Source organism: Parambassis ranga, unplaced genomic scaffold (genome assembly GCF_900634625.1).
Source record: "Parambassis ranga unplaced genomic scaffold, fParRan2.1 scaffold_21_arrow_ctg1, whole genome shotgun sequence".
Taxonomy (NCBI): Eukaryota; Metazoa; Chordata; class Actinopteri; family Ambassidae; genus Parambassis; species Parambassis ranga.
Genome location: NW_021144767.1, coordinates 1040299 through 1055505, shown reverse-complemented (window position 1 = coordinate 1055505; position 15207 = coordinate 1040299). Strand labels below are relative to the sequence as shown.

The 15207-nt window shown below is 42.8% G+C and overlaps 1 long non-coding RNA gene across 1 annotated transcript; it reads left to right on the top strand.

Moving 5' to 3' along the window:
- The first annotated feature begins 366 nt into the window (after window positions 1-366).
- LOC114429734 (uncharacterized) lies at window positions 367-2745 on the top strand. The gene is made up of 7 exons (XR_003669901.1): window positions 367-439; window positions 640-692; window positions 1114-1208; window positions 1638-1712; window positions 1834-1867; window positions 1953-2080; window positions 2199-2745. It is a non-coding gene; the product is annotated as an uncharacterized LOC114429734 (long non-coding RNA).
- Window positions 2746-15207: the final 12462 nt, after the last annotated feature.

The following is a 15207-nucleotide window of genomic DNA, read 5'->3' as shown; positions in this document are numbered from 1 at the left end:
AGCTCCAGCTCCAGCCGCCGCTCCGGCCGAAGCGCAGAAGAAGAAGGTCTCCAAGCCGAACAAGTCCGGCCCCAGCGTCAGCGAGCTCATCGTGAAAGCTGTGGCCGCTTCCAAGGAGCGGAGCGGCGTGCACAGCAAAATCAAAAGTGTTAAATTCTCAGTGTTGGTGTTGGGTGTCAAAAATACAGAGTCATTTCAACACTTGTTTAGTTATTTCAACTACAAGAGAGTTATTCCTTAAAAAGAGTTAGTGTTGATCCTGGGAGTCAAATCCGATCAACTCTGTTCAGTGTTAATTTCAAAATCAACTCTGAGTGAGCCACAAATCTAACGGCTCTGTGACGTATTTGAGACTTTGGGAGCGGCAGGAGAGCACATGCAAAGGACTACTCTCTTACTCTCCTATTTCTTCCACGTCAACTGTGAAGAGCTTTCTCATGTAAGTAAACCAAACACAATATGTCACATTTAATGACATTTTCTGTGTAGTAGTTTTTAGGAGGATAAGGTGGGCCGGTAGTTAGATATGGTTTGTTAGCCGATTCACAATGTAAAACCGTGTTACCTAGCTAGCTAAGTAAACGTTATATTATTAAAGTGAAGTAGTATCATTACATTCGCCTTTCTGTCCCTCCTCAGCTCCTGTAGCTCCTCCTGCCCTTCCCCCACATTGCTAATATGCATTGCTGGAGGTAAGTCGCTGGAGGGATCGCTGTCATTAAAATTATTAGCTTGTGTTGTGAATTGTATCATTTAAGCTAAACACTTTAATGTGTAATAATGGTCTGTTGTCATGGAGTGCTGTCCATTCAGTTTTGTGTTGTTTTGACAGTGCAGACGAACATTTTTCAAGTGTTTTATGCTAGGCGTTTTTAGCGCGATTTACCTTGCTACGCGCTAGTAAGCTACACATGACTGATGCAGTAAAGAAAAGTGACTCTTTTGTCATGTATATTAATATATTTTGTACTTTCAGGAGCAAGGAATAATGCTAATTATAATAACTGTTTTAGTGTAGTGACATTACACACACAGGTGGAATGAAAATTGCAGCTGACTGCAGCGTCAGATAAATTGTAGACAATTCACAAATGTTCTTTGTTTTCTTTATAGTACAACATGTTGGTGAAGGTGAGATATGGAGAAAGTCAGAAGTATGTCAAAGTGGCTGGAGGGCTATGAAGACTTCAACACATTTCTTCAGAAAGGTTGGTATCACATAACTTGTATTATGTTCTGTGAGAATAGAAATAGAAGAAACCAGTTTCTTTAGAGTTCTACATCTAATACTTTCTCAGTCATAGAGAAGCTAGGTCTTCCACTTGAGGCAGAGCTGCACTTGACAGATGAATCAGGGACAGAGGTGGATGCAGATGTGTTTGAGGAGCTTTTGCAAGCAGGGAACCTTACAGTTACAGTGTCCACTGAACAGTCAACAGGTGAGACTTAGCCAGGGAAACGGTGGATCACTAACGACGAATATTGTGGAGGACTAATTATTTTGTCATTGTAATTGTTTGTATTTCTTTAAAATGCATTACAGTTGTCCTTCATGAGGTTTTGGAGTCACCTGTATCAGACATTTCATTCTTGAATGCATCAGTGTCAGACTCGTCGTCCTCTGCTACTATCCTCAGATTCCTCAGATGCAACTGTGATTGTAAAGACAAATGGAGGGAAAAGAACCCATGCTGATCGGGAATCTGCGAAAGGTGTGTGGCCGCCTCCCCTTTTATAATGAGTGATATATCAGGTTGTTCATTCTCAGATCCTGTGGTTTTGTTGGTGGAAAGGCTAAATTCATTCATACCTTTCTGTTTCTATCTCTTTTAGATGGTGAGAGATGCTCAAAACTCAGACAGTGCTGGTAAGTTTGCCATATTATTCTTTTCAATATATGTGATTTATTTCATATATAAGTATCTTTAATTTGTTTTCTGCTTTGCTGCTAGGCTGAGACAGCGACCTCTCAAGTATTCTACTCTTGGTTCACCTACTTCCTCCTACCTCCAAAGGCCACAAGAAGAGTGCCAAAATTAGCTCCTATCAAGCTGTTAACCATATTGTTAAATATCTGCGGGTAAGTAATTGTTTTGCGTTGTTACAAAGTTATTTGACACTGCTGCACATTTGTTTTGTTGTTAATTGGTGCTACATTTCATTGTTTTCTCATGGTTCCTCTTAATGTGTTGTCATAGATCAGAGCCAGTATTGAAACATTGCTTGAAGATGTGGGGCCAGGACAGCCCTTCCTCCTGTGTGTTGGTGAACAGAAGATCAGCATCCAAAGGTACTACGTCATCATTGACAACAAGGCCATCCCTTGCAAGGCACAGACATCACTGGCAGCTTTTGATGAGCTCTTAAAAGCACACTTCATCTTCAGTGTCAACTACCATCAAGCCCTCTACAACTTCTACACGTTCATCCAAACCACAGTGTTTAACATTGGGAAGTGCCAAAGAAAATCCCAGAGTCAGGGAACTCCGAGCAAGACTTTTTAAAATATAATTATAATATATATTATAATTATAATTTGTAAAGGACATTCACAGTCAAGCAAGAGAAGCAGTTCTCAGCTATACTTCAGAAATCCAAGGTGCAGATTTGATTTTTGATTTAGATTTTTTCACTAAAGGAGTTAATTTATTACAGACCATGTAACCAACTGTTTTAAAATGAAATGGATGGAAAAACATACATTGTACCACATTGTCATATTGTTTAACTTGTTGTAGAGTGCTTCTGTTGTTGTTCTGTTGACATTTTAACAAAATACAAGTTGAACAAAGTTTTTTGTATTGTGTGTTTTTTTTCAATAATTTTATATGTAATGTTTTGGGGAGTGAAATTGAGGATTATTATATAACTCCCAATAGTGTTGTTTAAAATAGAAATCAACTATATAGAAGAGTTAAATATTTAGTTATATTTAACACTGTCTATAGTGTTAACATAGTTTAACTCTATTTAGTGTTAAAAATTATACACTGAAAGAGTTACATTTTGACTCTGTACACTAGTGTTGCATAAATTCAACACTGCCAGTGTTAAAATTCAGCTCTTGATGGTGTTGCTTCAACTCTGTCATGGTGTAAAATATTTAACACTTTCAAAAGTGTTGAAATAACTCAATTCAGAGTGGACCAATATAGACACTTTTAAAGTGTTGAATTTAACTCTATTAGAGTTGAATTGACACTGTTGATTTTGCTGTGTGTCTGCAGCCGCCCTCCAGAAGGCTCTGGCTGCCGGAGGATACGATGTGGAGGCCATCGAGAGCCTGGTGGCTAAAGGGACCCTGGTCCAGACCATGTTCACTGTTGTTGGAAGAAAAGTCAGAGAGCAACAAACTGCTGTCTTACATTCATCCTTCAGCTCTGTGCTCTAAGAGTCTGAAAATATGTGGTTTCCTTTATTTACAGTGGTGCATGTCATGTGACTTTACTTATGCAACATGTATGATAATGTTCTGTCTCCTCTCATTTCCAGACGTGCAGCCAAAAACATGTGCAGTGATGATATGTGACGGTATCATCATGGTCTCAGAGAGAAGAGCTGAGTGTCTGTTCTGATCTGTGGATGCTTGTGTCTCTTCTCCCCTGTAGTTTCCTGCTTGTTGCTCCGTCACACGTCCTCTGCTGGTGAGCCGCGTCATTACACACAACCGCTCATGTAATGAGGTGAATTTATAACTTTTGACTTTATGTGGAGGAGGGATTGATATTGGAATGAGGAGGCTGCAACCTGCGATGGCACCACTAGATGTCAGCTTCTCATAGTATTGGTGGTTCAGTGGTAGAATTCTCGCCTGCCACGCGGGAGGCCCGGGTTCTATTCCCGGCCAATGCAATGACACTTTTAACTGAGGAACATGTGAGGGGACATATATTCACCTTCACATCTATGCTGTTGTTCAGTAAGCTGTTTTTATGTGTTATATGTTGCTGCCCTCCAGAAGGCTCTGGCTGCCGGAGGATACGATGTGGAGAAGAACCCGCGTCAAGAGCCCAGAGCCCCCACTCAGAGAGCTCATCCTCACTGCCCGTTCAAACAGGAGCTCTGTGATCATGCTGCTGCACACTGCACAGCTCCACCTGGTTCACTGGGGTTTGTTTTGTTAGTGTTAGTTCATGTGTTTACTTATATACTAAAGCAGTGATAAACCTATATTTACTAAACATATAAAACTAGAAACAATACATGAATATTTTCAAGAATGACTTTATTAATCCCTGTGGTTAAATTACATGATGAGTCTGATGGCGGACTGCAGGAGTCACCGCCTGTACCGTTCCTGGAGCAGCAGAGTTTTTTAGTGTTATCATTCCATAGGTCATCATGCTTTTACACATAATAAACCTATACTTATTAAAGCTATTTATAAATGATATTATGTATTTATTGTAAAACATTTATTATAGTTTCCTGTTAAATATTCCTCGGTGTCAGTTTGATATTACATCCTTGAACCAACCAATAAATAAATGTCCCTGAGACGGACCATTATTCATCTTGAAGAGTTCAACATGTGTATTATTACACTGCATCTTACAAAAGATAAAAGATGATATTTATTTCAGAAGAGACTGATTATTCTGTGCATCAGACAGAGTGATGAGCAGCAGAGGCAGAGGATGAGGAGCCGCTCTTTAGAGGACACTGAGGTGGCTCTTAAAGAGCCGCTGTGGTTTGAGGAGCCGCGGACACTTCAAGCTCTCTCTCCGTGGATGCAGCGGGCCAGCTGGATGTCTTTGGGCGTGATGGTGAGCCTCTTGGCGTGGATGGCGCACAGGTTGGTGTCCTCGAACAGGCCGACCAGGTGCTGGCCTCCTGCAGAGCCATGACAGCGGAGCTCTGGAAGCGCAGGTCGGTCTTGGCTGTGCGCAACGACGAGGAGCTCAACAAGCTGCTGGGCGGAGTGAGCATCGCTCAGGGCGGCGTGCTGCCCAACATCCAGGCCGTGCCGCTGCCCAAGAAGACCGAGAAGCCCGTCAAAGCCAAGTAAGGATGGAGACTCGCAGACTGCTGGAAGCAGCCCCACAAAGGCACTTTTAAGAGCCACACACTCTCTGACGTTAAGAGCTCTGTACTGATGTGAAGCAAATATTGATGCCGTGATTAATAAACATAAATAACCTGGTGACAAGTATAGACAACCTCACACAACCCGAACAAATATATATATTTATATATATATATATGATGAACCAATCAATCATCACATTCTGATCACTGACAGGTGAGCTGAATAACACTGATGATCTGGTTACCATGGTAACTGGCTGGATATATGAGGCAGCAAGAGAACATTTGTGTGTCTAAGAACCAGCGTTAGTTTTGGGTTAGGCATTAAAAAACAGTGTTGTTGTTGTAGAGTCTGTCTGTGTGAATACATTAAATGATGTCAGCGATTCACTGAAAGGAAAGATCCTTCCTGCAGAGGATGGATCCTTTAAAGATGGAGGAGGGGTTTGTGTGTGTGTGTGTTCTCCCACAGTGAGCATGTGAGTGTTGGACAGAACAAACAGCACACAGGTTAAACCTCAGCCGTGTAGCTGTGCCGCTTCCTCCGTGAGTCAGAGCAGGAAATGATTTGTGAGTTTGTGTAAAGCTTCACGGTTGTGGAAGGATTACTGAAAGTCCCGCTTCCTCAGCAGCAGCTGGCGAAACAAACACAGATTCCACTGCTGAGATATTGTGCACGACACCAGGCAGCTACTTTATTTGTAACTGCTGGAAATGTGAGTCACATAACAAATAAAGGAATCAGCATGTTGCTGTAAACACTGCGTCACTCACCCACAAATAAAGCTTCACTTCATGACTGTTTCAGATAAAGCTCTGTAATCTCTGAGAGCAGAAACAAAGCGCTCATATTTCTAAATGTCTCCGCGCCTTAAATCCATGTTTCTTTTGTTTGATGGCAAATCTAAGTGAATGAAAGTGCAGAAAGACGGTTATTGATCTAATGATCCGGGCAGAGGGCGAGCTGTGTGGACTGTATGTGTGCAGGCCGGGGTCCGTCTTTGGAATACAAAGGCCGCTCTGCACTGGAGCACTCTCAGCAGCATGTCTGTGAATCACTGTGTGAGCTCAGGCAGAAAAACTCAGGTTAACATCCTGATTTCATCCTGAAGTGAGATCTGCAGTTCTTCCATGAAGAAACACAAAGTACGACAAACAAACACACCAACAGCCAATCAGAGCGAGCGAGCAGACCGGGAAGCACCACCGACCTGACAAACATGGCTCCAACCAAAACACACAACAACACGGCCCAGGAGAACATACACACCGGGGGGAATATGGCATCAACAACATGCGTGTCTTTACTATGTCTCATGGAGACACATCACAGCTGACGACATCTGTCGTCCTCCATGTTTGTTTTTCTTCTGAAGTCACGTTTGATCTCCACACACACACATAAACACAGACACACACACAGTGTAGAATGTGTGTGTTCAGTGGATAAACATGAAAACTCTAAAACAGCTTTTACATGACAGACACAAGCAGAAAAACACTGAAGCTTCACAGACACATCATACGAGCTCTCTGAACTTCCAGAGGTCTGATGATTCATGCAGTGATGGTAATGGTCCAATAACATTTTAGGAAGCCTCTGTTAATCAACACAAGTAAACATGTTCACATTCAGAAGTCACGTTTTAGCTGCTCAGACCTGCACTACACCAATAAATGAAACCTTTCAATGTAACGTCCTAACATCATCAACTCAGCTTCCTGTCCACATCTGTGTCCTCTGCTGTGCCATCATCAGCTCTGAGACAGAGACATGAATGTAATAAAACAGGACCTGAGACTGAACCCTGTGGAACACCGAGATGTGATAAAAACCAACCGGGATCAGTGTGTGATGAGCACACAGGTCTGAAGAATCAACTCGAAGCTAAGATAAAAAGAATTAAAGGCGAGCTCTGTGGTTACAGAAGGTCTGTGCTGAGACTGAATCAGGTGGATCATCCAGAACAATCTGTGCTTCCACTGTTCAGCTTAGAGTCCTCCTCCACTGACTGCACATGGTTAAAACATTAAGAGCTGAAAGATATTTTTCTCCGCTGTGAGTAAATCTATTGCTACATGCGTGATAACTGTCATCCTTCAGTGTGTGTAAACAGAATCATTAGCGGGCTGCTGCAGACCTCTGCCTTCTGTGCTGAAGGTGGCTGATTACTGGGTTTGGTGTTAACAAAGAAATCAGCCGGGGAAGAGTATTGGCATCAGCACCGGGTAGAAGCAGACTGCATCAATTCTGTTAATGAGTTCTCCACCTCTCTGTCCTCCTCTTCTTTCTTTATTCCCCTGTGCCGTCTGCTGAGCTGGTGCTTCTGCAGGAAAAGATGGCTGGAGGATGGAGAGCAGCCAAACTGGCTCATCCATGAACTTTCAAAGGTCACACGATATCCTGGCAAACAGCCACAGGACACGGAGTGCTACAGTAGCACGGTGCTGTTCAGTCAGTGGTGTCTTGTTGATCTGCTGGAGGATGAGAGCATTATAAGGCTGCAGGTCCTCGTCTGAAGCAGTGTTTGTCTTGAGTAATGCAGCCCCTCACGTTGATGATAGAAAATATGAGCCTTAAATTCCCTTTTTCCTATGAAAATATTATCAGAGGAGCATCGTTCTTCATGCACTGACTGCTTATTTTCTTTGAGAAATGAAAACCTGTGGTCGGCCTCTCTCTCACACACTCAGTGTAATCACTGCACTGCATACCTCCACGCTGTCTGGACTTTGATAATGTGAGGGGGTTGTGAGACAGAGGACACAAATGCAGACTTAGCCGGAGGTGAAAGCAAACTCAGTGTTTTATTCAAGCAAGGTTCGGTACACAGGAGTTCAGTCCACGAGGCAGAGGTATCCAAAAGGCAAAGGCAAAAAACAGTAGTCAAATCCAATCCAAGTCACACACAAGAGAATCCAAAACTTACTCGAAAACACGTAGGGAAAATCACAAGAGCGGAAAGGCTACTTGGACGGCTGTGTTGCATGGAAGACTCACAAAACGAACTCGCAACAAGGGGCAGGAAACACACAGGCTTTATACACAGGAGGGCGGGAAGACAATTGGACACAGGTGAAGCACATTAGGGCAGAGCAGGTAATCACAGGAGGGGGAAGGGAGCACACATGAGGAAGGGGAAGTAAACAGAACTGAAACACAGGGGGAAGATCGAGTTTCAAAATAAAACAGGAAGTGACTAGTAAAACTAATACAAACAGAAAATGAACTACAAAATAAAAGACCTGGCTGAAACCATGACAGATAAAATCCCGGCTGCACTTTAACTACACAGTTTGACTTTTTTCCATTAACTCCACTTTTTTCCTACCTGACTTGCCATATCTTACAGGTGTACATGACACAGGCGGCGTCCTCGCAGCGTGATGTGTGCGGCGCCGCCGGCTGCTGTAAGCAGATTCTGCTGGTGATACATGAACAGCCTGCGTGGAGCTTCTGTGCTGTTTGTCCACAGGGGGAAACTGATGAGGTTGACTCAGGGGTCATCAGCTCCTCCTGGGCAGGACACAGCTGATCATCCTCCTCCTGCGCCGCTCCACTGCTCAACAATCAGCACAGTACCAAAAAACCATGAGGCAAAGAAACACAGATGCCCTTTACCACCCACAGTCCAGCCTGCAGGACGGCGCTGCAGCGTGGGCCCCAGCGCCGGAAAGTTACATGAATATAAACATGTAATACATTCACTGGGAGCAGGGACTCCCATCTTTTCTGCCACTGTGGTCATTTTCCAAAACACAAGCCTAATGTAAAAATAATCCATGTATGCAGAGTGGAAATGGATGTGCAGTGTTTAGCAGAGTTTGTTTTTATTTTCATTTGGTCAACAGTGATTTCATGCTCCAGTGGGAGAGTAAAGCTCAAATCCCCGCTGACAGAGCTCTGCTGCCGACCACTGCCACGGGTCAGCAAAGGTTAACTCGTTCCTTTAACTCCACACACCTCCCAGTGCAGCTCTGTAAATCATTTTAAGCTGCTTCAACCTAAAAACCTAACTTCATCTGCTGCCTGAGTTAACTGGTCAGACTGAAGGTTCACTGAGCACTGCGTCGGACTTAAACCACCTCATCCATAAACTGTAAATAAAGATGGACAAAGTGGCTCCACCTCCACCCGTTGAAGGTAACTCCACCTTGGAGCCAGAGAGAACATCACTCTCCTAATGTTTTCAGCATTGAGCTCAACACAAACAGGATGCAGTTTACTTAATGTTTCCCAATAGCATCATGCTAAGTTGCAGTTAGCTGCTGAATGCTATCTGGCCGTTTGTAAGCTGCTTGAATGTGTAATTAAAGCTAATGATTGGTCTGCTAATCATGTAAGCCTGCTGGGTAGGGTTGTTCAAATTAATTAAAATTTAGCATCCAGATCTGCCTCGAGCCCCTGGCTTGTGGTGCTCTGTTTTCAAGATTCAAGATTCAAAGGGCTTATTGTCATGTGCACAGTATAGAAACTGGTTTCCCTGTACAATGAAATTCTTACTTTGCTGCTCACACTGAATGCCATAAAGGTTTAAGAAGTCAAAATAGAATAATTTGCAAAAGAGCAATTTGAAGAGCAAAAAGATGCAAATAAGTACACAAAAATATAAACTATGGAAGTAAATGAAGCTACATACATATACATGTAAATGTGCATGTGTGCTACATCAGCTGTTGTGCAAATTGAGCAGAGAATGAATCATAGTGCAACTGTCAGGAGGTAAACAGCTGTACATGTGCAGTTATTGGATTGGATATTAAGGTGCATAAAGAAAGAAATAGATAAACAGTATTGCAGTTACTGTTACTGCATGCAAACATGTCAGCATGTAAACAGTCAGTGTGTATGTGCAGGGTACAGTCCATTTTTTACTGTTGTGTGTGTGTGTAAAATTAGAAGGCTAGCAATCTAAGCTAGCATAGCCAGCCAGAAGTAACTTAGCTAAACTGCATATCTGCTAGCATCCTAACTAAAAAATGTACACTTGAAAACTCCTGCTGATCAGAACCTGTCACAAACATAAACTTATTTATTTGTCTGAGTGTTTCGGTTTGGACACACCAAGCACTTGTTCAGAGGGTGCAACCCCCCATTAAAATACATGGGATCTGCCCTGAGAGGAGTAACAGGAGGCTGACACACCTCTCTCTCCAACATTACTTAAGCTTAATTAGGCAGGCAGAGCTGTTACCATGGTGACAGGCTGTCACACAAGAAGCATACAAAACAGCCATATTTGTAGTCTTTATCAGACTTTAGGCATTATATCTGTCATATTGATCATCCTTCAGCTGTATAGTATTCGGCATTACTTCTTTGTCAATCATTATGATATCTGCCATATTCATCGCTATGGAGCTGTTTGCTACATGTCCACATCGCATATACTGTGTTGTAGAGCAACATCTTGTGATTCTGGCGGTGTCCATATTTTTTGTCTGAAGGCTTCAGTTGGGACAAAAACAGAAGTTGTTTAGAGGGTGTTTTTACATTGGAAACACATTAGGAGGGGGACAGAGAGAGCTGCAGTCAGGGGCATTAAGAGCAGCAATAAACATTCAGGTTGCCATGGATACAGGCAGGCATGCCTTTGATTCAAAGGCATACCTTTGATCCTGTGTCAGCCTGTCACCACGGTAACAGCCCAAAGGTATATAAAGGGACACCTTTTTGCAATAAAGGTATTGTTGGTAAGTTCCAAAGACAGACACAGCAGGATATTTTGGGGAGTTCCGTGGAGACGAACCTGCCTGAAGTGCAAAGCAATAGGCGTCCTAAAGGAGAATAATTTCAAGCGTGATTACTGGACTAAACGCGGAGAACAGAAGGATCAGAGAAGAAGGAGAAACACAGCTGCAGAGGAGGCTAACATCTTAGCAACAGGTTTCTTCATACAGTCAGATTCGTGGTGAGTACTAACAGTAGTGAGTGATAAGTGCAACTTCATCGCGTTCATTCAAAGAGAGAGAGGGAGAGAGAGTCGTGTGCATTTACGCACATGCTGTGTGTGTGTGTCTGTGCATAATGGGGCGAACTCCATTCTGTGTGATAGAGAGACCAGAGAAATGTAAACCCAGGGACTGTAGAGACGGTGGAGCTCTCTGTGAAGTTACATTGATGTTAGACTCAACTCAAAAAAAAAGCTGGGAGGAAGCTGTTGTCTACTTAAAGTTACAGTAGATGGTATTATTTGGCTGATGATCTGTTGTTTGCCATATCTGCAATGGACATAAGGAGAAGGGTTACAGGCTGGAATTAGTAGATCTGATTCCAGAATCGCAAAACAACCACATAAAAATCATTTAGTCTCCCTAAGCCTCAGCTATTATTCCAAGATCAGACAATTCACCTCCTATTCAAAGCAATTATCCAGCTGCTGTTCAGATTAATTCAGCTGCTCTTATGACTGATTCAGCTTGTGTTCAGAGTAATTCAGCTCTTGTTCTGCCATTCAGCTTCTATTCATATGCATTCTGATGTGTTTTTTAATATTTTTAGAGTTCAAAGCAATGCTTCAGCTTCTGCAATCAAGAGAGAAGCGCGAGAAGAAAGAGCGCCAAAAACAAGAGAAGCGTGCGATGAAAGAGCACCAAGAACAAGAGAAGCGTGCAATGAAAGAGCGCCAAGAACAAGAGAAGCGCGAGAAGAAAGAGCGCCAAAAACAAGAGAAGCACGAGAAGAACGAGCGCCAAAAACAAGAGAAGCGTGCGATGAAAGAGCGCCAAGAACAAGAGAAGCGTGCGATGAAAGAGCGCCAAGAACAAGAGAAGCACGACAAGAAAGAGCACCAAAAACAAGAGAAGCACGAGAAGAACGAGCGCCAAAAACAAGAGAAGCACGAGAAGAACGAGCGCCAAAAACAAGAGAAGCGTGCGATGAAAGAGCGCCAAGAACAAGAGAAGCGCGAGAAGAAAGAGTGCAAAGAACGAGAGAAGCGCGAGAAGAAAGGACAGACGGTGAAGCAGTTTATTGTGGAATCAGGCGGCTTGATCACTGGACTGGAAAAGGCCAACGGGACCGTCCTCACAAAAGAAAATGAAAATCTCAGAAAGGCTGCCGAAGAACATACCCAGTGTTCTTCCAAGTATGAGGAGCTGGCCAACGAAGCCTGCACTCTGAGGAGTGACCTACAGAAGGCCAACAAGACCGTCCAGGAAAAAGACAGTGTGATAAACCAACTGTCAGAGGACAGGTCCTCCTCAGAAGATCAGTTGAAGGAGTGTGTACACCAGTCTCTGACTCTGCAGCAACAGGTGACTCTAGAGTCAAGGGTAAAGTTGGAACAGCTCAGTGAAAACCTCAGAAAGGCTACCGAAAAATATACCCAGTGTTTTTCCAAGTGTGAGGAGCTGGTCAACGAGGTCTGCACCCTGAGGAGTGACCTACAGAAGGCCAACAAGACCGTCCAGGAAAAAGACAGTGTGATAAACCAACTGTCAGAGGACAGGTCCTCCTTCGAAGATCAGCTGAAACGTGAGCAGGAATCAAGAGAAAGCATTGAGATATACCTTGATGAGCTCAAGAAACATAACAGCAAACTTCATTCAGAGGTGGTTTATCACGCTAATGTCATTACTGACCTGTCTGCTGAAAACACTCATGTCTGCAACGAACTGGCCAAGAGCAAGGCCAGGTTCAGACAGTTGAAGGAGTGTGTAGACCAGTCTCTGACTCTGCAGCAAAAGGTGACTCTAGAGTCAAGGGTAAAGTGGGATCAGCTCAGTGAAAACCACAGAAAGGCTACCAAAAAATATAGCCAGTGGTTTTCTAAGTGTGAGGAGCTGGCCAACGAGGTCTGCATCCTGAGGTGTGACCTACAAAAGGCCAACAAGACCATCCAGGAAAAAGACAGTATAATAAACCAACTGTCAGAGGACAGGTCCTCCTTAGAAGATCAGCTGAAACAGGAGCAGGAAGCAAACGAACCAGAGGAGCTCAAGCAACGTGACAGTGACCAGATTGCTGAGAGCAAGGATCCCTGCAACCAACTGTCCAAGAGCAGGGCCAAGTATAGACCGTGGGACCAAAGAGCTGGTAGAAAGACTGCCAACACGATTAAAATCACTGTAACCTCCAAAGAGAGAATGTGTCACATAGACACCAGAACAGATCAAGGCCAAGGCCACACAGTTGGAGGACAGAGAGCAGGAAATCCTCCTTGCTCCAAGATGGAAAAAATTACAGAACCCACCAAAGAAAGAATGTGTCGCAGAGACACCAGAACACAAATGGGACAGGCTGTTCCACATACACGATCAAGGCTACCTAGACCAGGACAACCTACACGACCAGAATTTGTGCTTTAGTTGTACTGATGTGGCTGTGATCTCCCAGCACTGTTCTCCTGCTCCGGAATAAATAAAAATTCTTCATTCACTGTTAGCCATTCCACTCTCCACATAAGTTTGCTTCATTCATTCAGTTCCACTCTTTCATATCAGGGCCTATGTTTGCAATTACAGCCCCCACTCATGTCCTGTTCTGGTCATTGTGTGTCTGTCATGTCAGTTTATAGCCTTACTGTTAGTTTACATTGTTCACCTTGGCTTTTACCACTTTTATGCATGTTTTATCTTGTTTCCTGTACTTTGATTATTTTACTTTGATGTTATTAATACATGACTGACTGTCTGCAGCACTTTGGTCAATGAAAGTTGTTATTTTAAATGTGCTTTATAAATAAACTTGACTTCCATCCATCCATCTTCAAACCGCTTATCCGGGGCCGGGTCGCGGGGGCAGCAGTCTAAGCAGGGACACCCAGACTTCCCTCTCACCAGACACTTCCTCCAGCTCCTCTGGGGGAATCCCGAGGCGTTCCCAGGCCAGCCGTATATATAAGTGGGAAACACTATGCTGTCACAAAGAGGTCATTGCTGTAAAATTTGCAGTGATATTCAGAAGAAATGACGGATTTTTTTTGTTACTTTTAAATTTATAGAACAAAACCATTCAAAAACACATCTTCATTTGTACAAAATGAGATGTTTGTAGTGTTATACTTACAGTATAGTGTCACGGATTTTTTTTCTGGAAACACTGTAACAACCATTTGAATTTGCAGGTTGCATCATGCTTGTGTAAGGCTTTTAATAGTTGCAGTGTCAATGAGTGTGTTAATGGGAGGCGCTTACAAAGGTGCACAAACAGCTGCAAAGTTATTGTTATTCACAAAGCAATCATCTATAAACTAGATGATTTCTTAGTGAAGTTATCATCTTAAACACAAATGTTTATTTGACTGTATTATTTATTTATTATATACTTCCAATATATATTGCCATTTATTAATTGTTGAATATGCTTATTTAAATATACTGAAGCTCTAATCCTAGATCAAATACTGCAACTCAAATTCCACACCAAAAGGGGGCGCTTATACGTTACTACACTACATTTCCGCAGAAGACGAAAGTTAGAAGAACTGACTGACTGACGTGAGGCATTTTGTTTTTAGCTTAGTTAGCTGAAATGCTGTACGTGCCCCAGCTGCTATCGAGTCGGCTGGAAGTTCTTATAAATGCGTGATACAGTTGTGTGATCGCTGGAGTCCGTCAGATGTAATAGTGCACTTGAAAGAACATATTGTGGAAGGTGACTTGTTCCATGAGAGGGTGCGCATGCATAGTGACACTTATACTCTTATACTCTGTACTTAACTGCATTTAATGTAACTTGATACCTCTGGCACAAGAATTTCCTTCGGGATTAATTAATAAAAGTTTTATCTTATCTTATCTTATCTTATCTTATCTTATCTTATCTTATCTTATCTTATCTTATCTTATGTTCAGTGAAATCCTCATTTACTTCCACATAAGGAAACACGGAGCTTTGCAGACGCAGAATAAGAGACATGTACAGAGAGTCACAGACACGGTTCCAAGTGTTACAGCACGGCAGAGAAACGGCTTCATTCGCACTGGATATATATGTCAGGAAACTTAAGCTTAATTAGGCAGGCAGAGCTGTTACCGTGGTGACAGGCTGTCACACAAGAACTGCATACAAAACAGCCATATTTGTAGTCTTTATCAGACTTTAGGCATTATATCTGTCATATTGATCATCCTTCAGCTGTATAGTATTCGGCTACTTCTTTGTCAATCATTACACATGATATCTGCCATATTTATCGCTATGGAGCTGTTTGCTACATGTCCACATCAAAATCA